The sequence below is a fragment of the Serinus canaria genome, chromosome 1A (genome assembly GCF_022539315.1).
Source record: "Serinus canaria isolate serCan28SL12 chromosome 1A, serCan2020, whole genome shotgun sequence".
Taxonomy (NCBI): Eukaryota; Metazoa; Chordata; class Aves; order Passeriformes; family Fringillidae; genus Serinus; species Serinus canaria.
Genome location: NC_066314.1, coordinates 50,603,527 through 50,618,054, shown reverse-complemented (window position 1 = coordinate 50,618,054; position 14,528 = coordinate 50,603,527).

Below are 14,528 nucleotides of genomic sequence, written 5' to 3'. Positions count from 1 at the left end.
GGGAAAGGGAGTACCTGTTATTTCTAGCCCTGGTAAACTTCAGGTGAAAGCTTCCTCTTTTTTCTGCTTAGCCGGAATCAAGAGGGAACCAAAGAGCTCTACTGAGCTGTGCTGATAGTGCCAGATACTTCCCCATTTTGCATGTCAGACTTGTGCTCTGTCTTCATCACCTTCATTTTGTTGCATACTGCAGTGCCTCCTTGTTTGTACCTCCTTGATGGCTTTTAGTCCATGACCTTGATGTATGCTCAAGCCCGCAACCAGTCTCTGCGGATACAGACACAATCTCCCCAGCCTATTCCCTTTTGGCATGTCTAGGGAGGTGACTGAGGAGACAAAGGCTTTTTGTATCCATGGCACAGTGACTCTTCTCTGCAATATGTTGTGTTCCATCTCAGAAGGCCATCAGATGTCATTTTATGCCATGTCACACAGAGAGCGACAAATTACAGCCAGAACTGAGGGCTTTCCCCTGTCCTGTTTGCTTCACATAAGTCAACATTGACGCCAGGCAAAGCATTAGAAACTGTATGGTAAACGGCCTAGATCACAGGAATCTTTCTGAAATTCCAGGCCACAGTGCTTATCTTCTCTGTGTCCCATACATGACAGAACTGTTTTGGTCTGCAGAGAAAAGAAATTTGTGATAATACCCTAAAAAAGGACTTGTGATACACTCCAACAAATGCATGGTGTCTTCCAACAAGTCCATTGTGGGGCACAGCCCCAGACCATCCCAGAAATAAGTGTACAGCCAGCCAAAATGACTTTAACTTCAGAAGTGAGAAGTCAAGTGAGAGCACTTTGGAAGTCTGGCAGTGCTACACCAGGGCAGTTATGCAAGACTCTATTGATAAACAGTGCTGTGTTTAAACAGTTTGGTTCTGGGGTACTTACAGAAAAGTACAGCTGAGCCCAGAGTTTAGGGTCAGTAGCCTCAGAAGGACCAGGCTATGTTGGCACAACCCTAACAAGCTTCCAGGGCAAGTTTAGGGACAAACTGGTCTTTGAGACCATGCCAGCAAGGCAGCAACCTCACAAAGGCCTGACACACGATAACTGGTCTCCCAGTTGTGTGCTGTGACAGGAAACATCAGAGGCTCGTCCCCTGACATGACTCCAACTGAATATGGGCATTAAGCCAGAAACTGCTCTGTGGTGGGATGTACAGCCTGCCTCTTTGCCAGGAACTGAGTATGTCAGAAAAGGTCAGGCCAAGGGTGACAAGAGTCAATTTTCAGGTTACGCCAATACAGTGAAAGACAATTTACTTCCTGAAGCCTGGAAGGGGCAGACAAGAGAAAAAAAAAAAAAAGTGGGCAAAACATGGGAAAAAATAAGCAGATGGGGCTGTCACAGGGTGAAGACTGTCCTGTGGACAGGAAATGTCTCTTTGGGATAGTTTCAAAAGTTTCATTTTCTGCCTGTGTTCCAGAGGCCAGAGGCAAGACTATTTTTAAAGATAAGTTTGACGCATTATGAAGGACCTTGTATGACATGATAGGATGTTGCAGTCAGGAAATGGACACCCTGACCCAGGAGATGCATTCCAGCACTGCACTCCTGAGCTTGGGTTCTGGCTGCTACAGGATTCACTCTTTCTCAGGCGGAGACAGGAAAAGAAATGAAAAAAACCCAAAAGCCAAACCTTTCATTTTACTCAAACAGAAATAATTCAGATGGAAACAGGAAACTTCAGGAAGCAAACTCAGATGAGCAAAAAAAATATCTAAGGTTGTATGCATGTCAGATGTCCCCTTTAATTGAGCAGTAGTGCTGTTCCTGGGATCTGAGGTTTGACATCAGGCCAGCAGTAGTAGCTGGACACCAAATGGCCTATGACTTGCTGAGTTGATGTGAAAGCACAAGCCCATGCAAGGTATTCCAAAAGTCTGTGCCTCCAATTAGCTGTGAGAACATGTTGCCAGGTTGAGCCCATACTAGCATGTAATCTGATGCAGGCCCAAAAAGCTGAAGGTGTTGATCCTGAATGCTAAACAAAAACACTGGAAACTAATACCCCAAAGACTTGGTCTTTTGTATCTTACCATAAAACTTGAGAAGCTGAACAGTAGTTAAAGAGACAATTTACCTGTTGGAACTATGGGTCTCATCCTTGGCTAGAAGTCTTGACTGCTTTCCCCAGGCTAGGGACCACAGCTTCAGAGTCCTTGCCTGATCAAACAGCAAATGCACATTCAGGCAAAGGAACACTACAAAACAGAAGCCACCAAGAAAGCTGGGACAGTTTCCCACCTGGACAATTAAGGTCTCCAGTGTTCTGCTAGGAAGTGGAGTGACACAAGCCTCTGTCCTGCAGAGAGGAAGACACTGTATGGGAGATTCCCACTTGGTGTTCCTTTTTACTCCACTCCATCAGGATTTATTTTGCCTCCACCTTCCCTTCTTCTCTGGTCCACTGTCACCTCAAAATCAAATGTTCAGAAGGAAGAGACATCTTGGTCATAACTGTATTAAAAATTAAAGGGTGCCAGGTTGTGTTCCCAGACTCCAGAACTGAATCACCCACTCTTAAATTATAGTACATTCCCTGTCACTTTTTGACCCAGACCAAGGAGGAGTTCTACCAGACAATGTCTTTAAACAGTCTGTGATTTAGCCCTGGCCAGGAACAATTCTTCATCAGGAGTTTGCAGACAGCCACCCTCTTCTGGAGAGTAATGACATTTAATGTAAGTAAATGCAGACTTTTCCATTCCAGTTGGTTTCAGTGCCAGAGAAAGATCCTACATTTAGTTTTCTAGTACAGCTGTAGCCTACAGTATTGTTCAAGGATCAGGGTAGAAAAGACTATAGTGTTTGGAAATATCTCTCATGCAACCTGCTTACAGTGTGAAACAACATCATCCTTCACATTTCTGTGACAAAGAGAGCTGTGGCTGCTTCCTTCATCTCTATCTCCATTTATTAAAAGGCTCATCAATAAACTCATGGGAATAAACAACATCAGGCATGAAACTCACCTTTATGGATAGTACAGCAGAGAAACAGCAGCACATTTCTACATCTAGGACTCTGGAGTAGCAAAAAATAAATGTAATGGGGAGGAAGAAAGGAAGACTGCTCAAAAAGAAATGAGGAGTGAGGGCAGGTCACACAGGGCAAGGTTGCTGACTCTAACCATGAGTCAAGGGTCTCACGCCAATTTACATTGCCCAGCTGATGCTATTCAAAAAGCTTACACGTACATGCTAGCCAAGCTACAAACTTTCAGCTCCATTCATCTTTTGCATCAGAAGTACTTGGAGCACAACAGCAGTAAATTAGTACCAGCTCTCCCACTGAGATAATTCAGAGGATCTTTTCCTGCCCAGCAGGGTCTGATTTTTCATGTAGATTCCATATTGTGATTAATATGGAGGCATTTTCTCATCTAACAGGGGGAAAAAACCACCAAAAATACCCTAAAATCTTCACAAATAGGGCTTTTTTAGGGAAAACTTGCTTTCTTTCTTCTACTCTTCTCAGTGAACGATTAATTTAAATGAAAAACAGTGCCTGCCTTGGGCAATGATACAAAGAGATCGATTGATCCACCCTATTTCACGCTCACATACCTTTTGGGGTACATGTACCTTCTGAGTGAGGCTTGTCAATCAACTTGGTACTTGACATTGTCCTTACCTCCCACACCACTGATTAGTGTCACTCACTAAACGAGCAGAGAGGGTGCGGAGGCAGATTCTGCCAGCAGCAAGAAGCTTACTTCAAATCAAACTTGCAAAATACAGCCTAAGATTCATGCCATGTAGGTGGAGGGAGGAGGAGAGGAACACTTCTTTTTCCTGAAGGACTCATGGCTTCATGGCTGCTTTTTATTCTTGTAAAAAATAAACTGTCTAGTTAAGGGAGGAAAAGAGAGAAGGTAGGTTGGTTTTTAGGACCATTGTGTGGTGCCTTGGTAATGAAACAGCACAGGGTGAAGGGGTGAGAGATATACCAGGAAACTGCACTACTTGTGGAGGGTCTCTGTGAAAGCATCCATAGTCATCTACCAGAGACAGCTAGATAGTTTTTATGGAATTATTTCCACATGGCAGGAGCCCAAGGGACTCTGTAATGTGATGAAGAGGTAGGGAAGGAAGAAAGAGAGAAGTGGGAGGCTGGTTTTCATGACTGCATGTTGACAGCCAACATCTTGGAAGCTTGATGGAGAAGTCTTCTCTAAATGTTGGCCTAAGAAGAGGTGACATGTGGTAGCTAGAAATGGTGTGGAGCTGCAAAGAACTGAACTGGAATTCCTCCAAAGCTTGAGCATGCCTGGGAATTGGAGCTGTATTCACATCCTGTGAAGGCTTAATTTGGATGCTATGGAGTTGATTGAAAGGGGTGTTGGAAGGTCCTAAATTTTATCTGGCTGCAAACAAAGAACAGGAATTATACCTCAGACTGGGGTGGGACAGAAATATCTGCATTGCATAGTAGTTATTCAGTGCATTTGGAGGCAGGACTTGTCTGGAGTGGGACAGACCTGTATGGAATGGGTCCTACCTTCTGCAAAGCTAGGCTGTTAATATTGCTGAAATAGGTACTGTGAGGCTTAGGAATGCTTGTAAAAGGGTCCAGGGGAGCCCTAATACCCCAAAGTCAAACAACAATGAGCCCCCAACACTTCCACTGATGGCAGTGAGACCTGAGTGGAGGGAGTAGGAGAGGTTTGCAATGGGGTTGGGCTGGCTTTTAAAAGAGCCATATCATTGGAGTGTTATGAACTTTGACATCTGTGGGATGAGGAGTCTGGGCAGGTAAATTTTGATGTGAGAAAGGAAGCCTTAAGGGAAGATGATGTAAAAGGCAATGGAAGATGGAAGGCTGGGAGAGAGCTCTTAAGGGTAGAGACAGATCCTCCTGCAGTCATTCACGGGAAAGAGAGTACTTGGAGCAGTAGCTGCACATCCCAGCATTAGCCATCAACCCCCAGCCAGAATGTGTCAGGAACCCCGAGCCAGAGTGTGTAAACAGCCCTGGCAGAGGCAAGGGGAGCTGCAGAAGCAGGGCTGCCCTGTGCCTGTCCTGCCTACACCCAGACCCACCTCCTCTGGCTTTTCATAAAAGCAGCAGATCCTGGACTAACCTGGCACATGGACTTCCACCCCCCTCTTGGGCCACTAACTACAACCCACAAAGCCACCAGTACCATTAAAAGGCATCTGAATACATACAATTAGGGATTACAACACAGCTTGATTCTGCACCCTCTGACACTGCCAACAAAGCCCTGCTTGGGCAGCAGTCCTTTTCAAGGCATGGATGGGGTTCTCCACATGATGTTCACATTTTCAGGAACTGATCATTTCACTGCCAAACAAAAGCCATACAGCTGGATTCCATGCACAAATTACTCCATCTAGAAATAGATGTCCAATTAAGGGAAAAGATGCTTCCAAAAATCATTTTGTTTCCTACGGTTTCGAAGCTTTCTTTCTTTCTTTTTCTTTTTTTTTTTTTTTAATTGACTTTTCATGTTAATCAGTCTGGGGTTGGTTTATTTTTAACTGAGTTTGTAAATTTCTACACACTAAGCCCCCAATACAGAAAGAACAGAATCTGCTATTTATTTTTGTTTTTTTAATTGCAGAAGAGCTATCACATTTTCCACTCCATCTTTTGTCTCAAAGATTTTCATGCCATTGTAATTCAAAAGACCTAAGATCTGTTTTTAAGAGAAGCTGCAGAGCTCAGAAGATCCAGCACCAAGCAGGCCCTGTGAGTTTTTGAGTGCTCTTAAGGACAATCAAGAGAAGTAAAAAGTTTTAAGATGAGGTTAGTGCAATGATCTAGCTTACACCCCTGATGAAGTACATCCAACAGTCAAACAAATTACCTGTAATGGGGAAAAAAGAATGAGAGTTCACAGGACAGATTGTTCTCCCCAGCAGAGATCCCTATAGCATCATGGAAAATCATTCCTTGGAGTTGATGAAGACAACAGGACACATGGAGAAAGGAAGGAGAAGCTGCTTAGAGCAGCCTCATGACAGACAGGTGTGATTTCTTAGTCTGTTTTGGTGCACATCTTTCTTCTGGGCTTATCTATGTTCAGTGGCCCAGGATTACCACTCTGCAATGAATGCTGGGGTTTCATGGAGAGGAGGGTCCCCATCCCAGGCCTCCAGGAACCAAAAACCTCCTGGAAAAGCATGTTTTGCCAGAGCATTGGGCTGGAATTACCCAGCTGGTTTGGCACTGGGTTGCATTTCGTTGGCCCTCACTTGCAAACACCTGAGCCTTTGGTACAGGACAACCAAAGAACACAGGAGAGGCCAGTGGGGCAGGTGGAGGTGTGAGTGCCAAAGGACAGAAGGAGGAGAGGGGCCGGGGATGTGTGTGGGAGCAGCAAAGGGATGGGCCAGCGGGCTTTCCCTGCCGGGGGCTATGCTATGTGAGGGAGCCACCCTCACACTCCTCCGCCAGGGCCGGCAGCCGGGATCCCGCCGCGCTCTGCGCTGCACAGCCGCCCCCACCCTCACCCACCCACAGCTCTGCACAGCGCCCCGGGCTGTCTGTGGGAGACGATGGGGAAGGGGGTGCAAGAAGCCAAAGAAAAAACAATCAGCAGGGGGAAAAAAACAATTTTTAAAAAGAAAATAAAAAGGAGAAAAAATCACCCTTCCCCCTCGGCGGGGGCGCGAGGCGCTAGGGCGCCATCTCGTGGCGGCTCCCCTTCAGTGACGGCCCCGCGCCATGTCCGCGCCAGGGCCCCTGCCTGTGCCCAGAAGTGGCTCCATCCCCCCCGGGCTGCCACCAAAATACGAACTCCTGCACAGAATGCACAATTCTGAGGAAATTGATTGTTTGGAGGGTGGGGGAGTTGAAACGCTGGGAAAGCGCTTCCCACAATTGCAGCGGCAGTCATGACCCCAGGTTGAGAGCGTCCCCCGAACGGCGGCTCCCAGGCCTGACACGGCCCGCGCCAGGGCGCTGCAGCTGTGCAAACACGGTGGCTCCTGGGGCAGCCCTTCGGCCGCAAGGCTCGGAATGCTTCTGCGGCTCCCGGCGGCCCAGCCTTCCCACTGGGCCGGGGAGGAATTTTCTGACAAAACACCCTTCAAATCAACAAATGTAATTTTGTTAAATATCGTGCTATAACCGCTGTAAAGTCCAGTGATGTGCTGGTAACTAAAAGCCTGAGTAACCATTCCTTTGCTGCACATGCCAGGTGGGAAAATTCTCAGCTGGGGAATTGGATATCACTAAGGTCTTCATGTACGGGCAGCTTGCCTTGGCAGGGTTGCAGGAAGGTTTCCATGACCAATCATGGAAATTCTGGTCAAAGGAAGAGGGAAGGCAAAATGTAAGCCCTTGTGAGCAGCTGTCAGGCAGCTACTGTCCTCTGTAGCTCACCTCAGAGTGCTTGGCTCACATTCAGAGGAACAATGATGACCCCAAAGCTCAGGAAGAGAAGACAATGAAATGAGCTCTCAAGTTTTATTCTAAGCATGGTTCTGAAGTGCAGCAGCAGAACTGAAAGCTCTGGTGCCTTTGTGTCTGAATTAATTGTTCTTGACCTTCTTAGTCATTGGACTAGATGCAATGAGTCACAGCTGACAGAGTATGACCATTTGCATTTAAACTTTTCACAGGGAATGGTTTGATGCTGTTTGGTTTGACTAGAAATCTGGCAATCCAACCCATTATATCTACCAAAACAAGGGAAGTCTGTTGTGACAGTATCAACCACTACATCTTATGTATGACTAAGTGCTCCTCAGATGACCCCAATAGATTTGGGGTTTTTTTCTTTAGAATGTATTAGAGATCATCTGTATCATCTGAGGTCAGTTTTTCTGTCCTTCAGTACAGCATGGCTAAAGAATTTCTCTCCATAAACTTCAAGTTGAGCTCACAATGAAGCTAATGTCAAGCGTGTCATTTGGGGTTATTTTCTGCAGCTGAATCCAGTTTTGTTGCAGTGCTCATCTCCTTTCTCTGACTGTTTTGTAAGCCAAGCCACCTCCTGTCTTGACACCTTTACTTGCTAGAATCACTCTTTGAAGTCATTTGTGTCATGGTACCTACTCCTACAGACTGAGCACACTGTCTTTCACAATTACCCAAAGGAGTTATGTGAAGAACAAGTAGATCCATTTCAGTGTATTTTGTGTCTCACAGTATAAAGCTGTGTTGAGTATAAGAGGCCATGTAATGAAATCGTGTCATATTACCTTGTGCAGCAGGATGGAGCATCTGGAAGCAAATGAGCAAAGTCTGTCCTTGGTTGAAGTGACTGTCCCTTTCTGGAGCAGGTTAAGCCCACAAGAGAAACAGCAGGTGTCAACAGCTACATGTCAGGCAGGCTGTGCTTACACCCAGCTTTTCCAGAGGAACTTTAGAAGCTGCACCACAAAACTGGATGTGGTTTTCTGTAACAGTTGTGTCAATGCAAAGGTGAATCTCCAGCAGAAGACAGTCAGGTGACTTAAGGAATGATGGCCATGCTCTTATATTTTACATTCATGGGGAGTGAAACAGATTAATTTTACCTTATTGGGAAATTACCTCAGTGCAATCCTTACTGGCAACAAATGTCAGCTCAGTGAGGTTGTCAACAGAGCACAGACTGTTTATCTTTGGTCTCTTGTGCTTTGTCTAAACACTCAGCCATTCCTCCACCAGTTATAATAAAGGTAGTGCCTCAAATGCATCAAAAGGTTTTCATTGAGGAAGTTATGATTTTTTGGCAAGTTGTTTCTTCAGGTATTTTGGATAAATGATGTCCTGTGGAATGCTGGGGAAGATGCTCTACAATGAAACTCTGAAACCAGTCATCTGAATGTAGAATGACATAGCCCACCACCATGTGTGTAATAAAGAAGCATGTTGAATCTGAAGATATAAATGTCCTTTCCCTGGTTCCAGTTCTCATTTCAGATCTCCAACATCTGGCTAGATGCTGCTGTGTGAGCAGCTGTTTCACATCTGGGACATTGGACAGTAACAATGAACTGAATGGAAGAAAGAGTCTGAGCCAGGAATCCCAGCTTTGTAGTAATCTTGGTTTGAAAAGAACTTTAGGATTTACTGAAGAGTTGGGAGGAAGAAATGCCATGTACTTGGGCCAAACAATGTCTCTTCCAGTAATGCATGTGACAACATCCCAAGGAAATGATGACAAGAAAGAAGAACTAGGCAGTGCTAGTTAAAGTGCTTTTTTTTTTCCTTTCCCATTTTTCCTTGCTCAGTTTCCCAGAGGATTCCTTCTTGACCCTTGTGCTGTGGTACCAAACATGACTCAAATCACCATTTACAGTCTTTCTCTGCAGCCTTGGTGGGCAATGTGCTTCCCATTTCTGTCTCTGTTGCAGGCCAAATCCCAATTACTCAGGGAAACATAAGCAAATGAGCAAGCGATGACATGACAACTAGTTTAGGCTGTACTGGGGAGTTGCATTAATTCCTCCACAGAACAGTCTTTTCAGGACACAACAGTATACAGCTTAAGAGAGGAGCAGAATTTGGGATCATCCCTTGCCACTACTACATCAACTGCACCACTCAGCTTAGTGTCATCTGTGAAATTGCTGAGGATGCCCTTGATCCCACTACCTGGGCCATTACTATTAAATTGTACTAAGTGTACATTTAAATTGTACTAATATTGAACAGTTTTAGTCCTCATGTGGATTTATGAGGATTTTCTATGGACTTTTGACCACTCCTGCAAGGGTCAGTACACACTGCAAGGACACCACTCTGCCTTCTTAGGCATATATAGTGCATCTTTTGCTCTTTTCTCTGTTTGCTCCAGTCCCACTCAAATAAGAGCAACCTAACAGGGAAAAACTCCTGTTGTAAATATGAGCCTTGGTTTACACAGTAATTTGTACCAAAATATTTCCAATCCAGAATTCTTAGTAGCCATCTATGGTATTCTACTAGACAGAGAAACCCTGCACTTGGCTAGCTCTGACACCAGTCAGCCAAGTGCAGAGGATGAGATTTAAATAAAACAGTTCATTAAGAAAAGAAAAAAACAAAACAAAACAAAAAAAACCCCACCCACCACCACCACAAAAAAAAAAAAAAAAAAAAAAAACAAAAAACCAAACAAACAAACAAACAAAAAAAAAAACAACAAAAAAACCACCACAAACAAACCAAAGCATTTCAACAGTTTCCCAAATAAAAGTATCTGGCTGGTCCCCCCTGGTTTCCTGCAACACTTAACCCACCTATGCAGCTTCATAGTTCTTATTTAAGGATCACCTGCTGAGATGAGTTTGCCGCTGTTAACAGGGGATCCTGGCTGACAGGTCATAGATTTAACCATGACATCTTTATGGATGCAGAACTAGGCCACAAGAAGAGCAGTGTCTCCTCCTTGAATGCCCCGTAAGGGGGAGAAATGAAAGAGAGTGAACATGAAGCAGGGACTGTAAATGGCAGCAAAACTTCCCCAGGAGACCTAGCACCAAGCCTCAAACCACTGAAGAAGGAGACAAAGCCCACATGGCATGAATTCAGTAACTGTTGCTGAGCAGAACAGAACCCACCCTTTGCACAGCAACATGAGCTCATTTTGACTGATTTCCATGGATATCTGCTTCCACTACATCTGCTGTGGGGAATTGCAGTTTGAAGGCTTTAAATAGATCACAGTTATTGCTACAAAAGGCACTAATAAAAGGGGCTCATACTTCAGCTGATGAATGGATGCAGAACTGATTTCCAAGTTTGTACTGCATCATGAGCAGAAAAAAATCACTAATCCTAAGCCTGTGGCAAAGAATTTACTGCATGAATCCAGGTCTTTGAAAGCTCACACCCACTGAAATTGATGAGTATTGAGAGTCCATGTATGTTTGGGACTCCGGAATGAAACATTTAGTTCTGTGTATTGACTACAGCCTTTGTGCTGTTCATATTACACGTACACCCACATGCATGCACTCTCATCACAGAATTAATTGTAGATAACTGTAGGTAAGCACTTCCAACAGGAAGGAAATTAAATGCCCAAAGAAAGGTTGTTCTTTAAATTTATTTCTAAGATGCTCTGCCCTCAAGATACAAGTGATGTGTCGCTTCTCTCTCTCAATAGACACTCTCTAGTATGTATTATCTCTTATCTCACCAACACCAGTACTTGAAACGATGCTGTACTCTGCAGGACTTACTCTGGTTTGGTCTATTTCTAATGTTGAGAAGCTCTAGCACACTTTTCTCCATAATTAACCCCTTTACTGAGGGTGAAGCCGTGTTGTCCCTCTCCAACCTGACCATAAATGGAAAGAAAAAGCATTGCCTCCATTTCTATTTTTTCCCTACTGTATGTTGCCAGAAGAATTGTAACTGAAGACTTCCCAGTTATGAGCCACTGTGTGTATGAACAGGGATGTGATGCAGTTGGGAAAGGAAATGTTTCTTGACCATCCTCCATGAAATCTGTACATTCCTCCTAGCCAGGCACAGCTGCAAGCTATTCTCAAAACAGAGCAATAAGGAAAGAAAACCCTCTTTCTCTTGTTGCACTCACTGAAGAGAACTGTGAGTGTGGGTAGATCCAGATTACTGTCAATTAGGTGGGAGGAGAGGTTGGAAGCATAGCTCACAGGAAAAACAACCCCAGACTCTCTGAACACCACACAGCTGGCTGTCACATAGGCTGTTGTTCCCAAGCAGCCTCATGCTTTCCAATATGTCACTTAATGCTAGGCACAGAAATATCTTCTCCCTCCTCTCTCCATTTTTCTTCTCAAAGAGAATACCCTTGGGAAGGAGTGGTCCCATTAGGATAGTAACAGCCTTAAAGGTGTATGAAGTCTTTTAGACAGCCCTGGTTAGAAATACTGGTAGAAATATTCTAGGCTGAGCCACTTGCCCAGGACTCCAGCACACCGACAGAGAGTTTGGTGGTTTAAAAGGACTCAGCCAGCCATGTGTTGAGAGGGGAGGGCTAGCTAAATACAGTCAGTATGAAAACTAGCACTGGGTTTTTTGTTGATTTTTTTTAAAGCCTACTCCTTTAGAGCCTAGGTACATGAGCTAGGCAGGGATCCCTCACTGGAACCTGGTCTCTTGAAGGCAAGCGCTTTCCAAAATGGAAAGACACAGCTCATTTTTAAAATACCAAAGGATTATGAGCTGAGTTATCTATGTGATAACAGGCATGCAGCTGAACCTTGTTCACTAATCACACTATTGGGTGGAGGTAGCTGGAACAGCATTTTTTGGAGCTGGATTAGGCAAAATATGACTGGATCTGCCAAAGTAGGCAGAAGAAGGGCACTTCCACGGACTATAAACTAAGTTAGGCAAATAAAACCTGGAGGGCTTAGACCCACCCAAGATGGTGGCAAAATGTTAGAAATCAAGGAGGGGATTACAGATGAAATTGTAAGCATGTGCACAATTACACAGGAAGACTTGAAGTTCATACACTAGGATTTAGAGACCTCTCTTCTGCTGGTGACATATTTAGGTATCCATGTCCTTCATTATCTCAGGCTGGGAGTCTTCTTTTCTTTGGAAGTGAGAAGATTAGCAATTTCTCAAGTGCCACCATAGTGCATAGTTCATCTCCAGAGAACTTCGTTTCAAGTTCAGCCTCAAAGTCTTTAGACTGCTTCATTTTGCATGCAGCATCTGTAATCTGTTGGGGTATTTACACTGCGCCCGCATTGTGACTGCACATCTATACAGAGGATGTCCTGTGGCAACAGCTAAAACTCAACCACTTCAAAGCAAGAACAGCTCACTGGCAGATGGCACAACTTCACATGCCTTCCTACACAAAAAGATCACAGGCATCCACTGCCCTGCAGCCAGCAGCCTGACATAGTAGAGAGCTGAATGAAAAGAGCCTGAAAACAATGTGCTCGTGCCTCTCTGCCTCAGTTTACCCTCTCTAAAATGGGCTTAACTGCACAGTACTGTAGATGGAAAGCATAGATAGGCCTTTAACTAAAGTCTAGGCTAAGAACAGTAGAGCAAATAACTCAGGCATATTGTAAGAGGGGTGCTGTTTCAGTATTTTAGAGACTGAGAGTTTTCAACTGGATGAAACTGAGTTCTTAATTACCATTAGAAATTAGACCAGAGCTTGTCCCTCATGACACTTACAGTCAACAAGTTTCTGATCTAAAACAGATAAGGAAGCTATGACTCTGCTCAACTAGAAAAACCATAGTAGGAAATATGGTAAAAATTACATTCTAATTACTCTTCTTGTTATGAGCTAGAAATTTGTGACTGTTATGAAGAACTCCATTTCATGACAGAGGATTTTGACTGAAAAGGAAAAAAAATTGATGACTTTATGCACTGAGGGATCATTTCTCATCTGTAGAGGGAACATAGCAAAAGACATAGGGACAACAGCTTAAATGTGACATGCTAAAATTAGCTGGGGAATTAGTTGAGTTAGCAATACATGCTATTATCATGGCAAAAACAAAATGTACAAAAAGTTTCTTTCTCATGGTTGATGGGCCAACTTTGTGAAAACATCACATCCATAATCTTAGCACCATGAGAAAACTCCATCTTTCTTCCCATACAAAAGCATACCAATTAGCAGCTTGAGTTAGGAAACTCCCTCCGTTGCATTACAGCAGAAGGGTTGTCAGAATGATGCTACAGCTCTTCAGGAGGTACTAAAGGAGTAAATAGCCTCAGGGGAGGCAGTTGTGCCTCCATTTCCCAACTGTATTTCATTTTTCTTTTCTCCTTAGGAGCCCCGTAGATTCATTTTCCCTCAGAAGGGGAGCTGAGGGCTGCAGGTGAGGCACTTGGTCTGCTCTGCCTCCTCTTCCACCATCTCTGGACAGCTTGTCTCAGCGTGACTGGTGCAAACCCTTTGCTCAGCCATAGACTCTGCAGGGACACCATATGGCTAGTTTAGGCAAAACTCTGTGGTATTTTTACTCCTTTATACCAAACCAACTCACAGTTAATCCGTGGCATCCCTCAAAGGGCACCAGACTATTCATCCAGCTGAGTGAAAAAACACAGACTCACTTTGACACTTTATCAGCTAACTCTCCAGATAACCCCAAAGCTTGCCAAGAGGACAAGCCTGATGTCATGCAAGTCCTGAGCAGAGCAATCCCAGATCTTGGGGAGGGTATCAGCTCCAGGAATTTTCCACCTCTCTGGTGAGAGCTTGGATGCTGGAATTTATCTTGAATAAGGAAACATGTTAAGGGAGGACAGAAGATAAAAAGATATTAATAAAAGCACCATTAATTATATATACTGGAAAGTAACGGAAGATCCACAAGCTAAGCATGGAGACATAGAGAATTAAGTGCTAATAATCCAGAAAGTCTTCCACCCAAATCTATTCTGACACTTGAATATTTGAACCTGTTTTAAGGACAATCTAAAATAAGATCAAGCACCCAGCAGCTGCATTCTATACTGATCTTTCCTTGGAGAAGGGAAACGGGAAACAGGCATAATTTCCTTAAAGCCCTCCTCCAGACATAAGGTGCAGTTACAGTACATACCAGTATATATCCCTCCCTACCCCAAAACCACATTGCCTTGTCCATGCAGCTACCAGC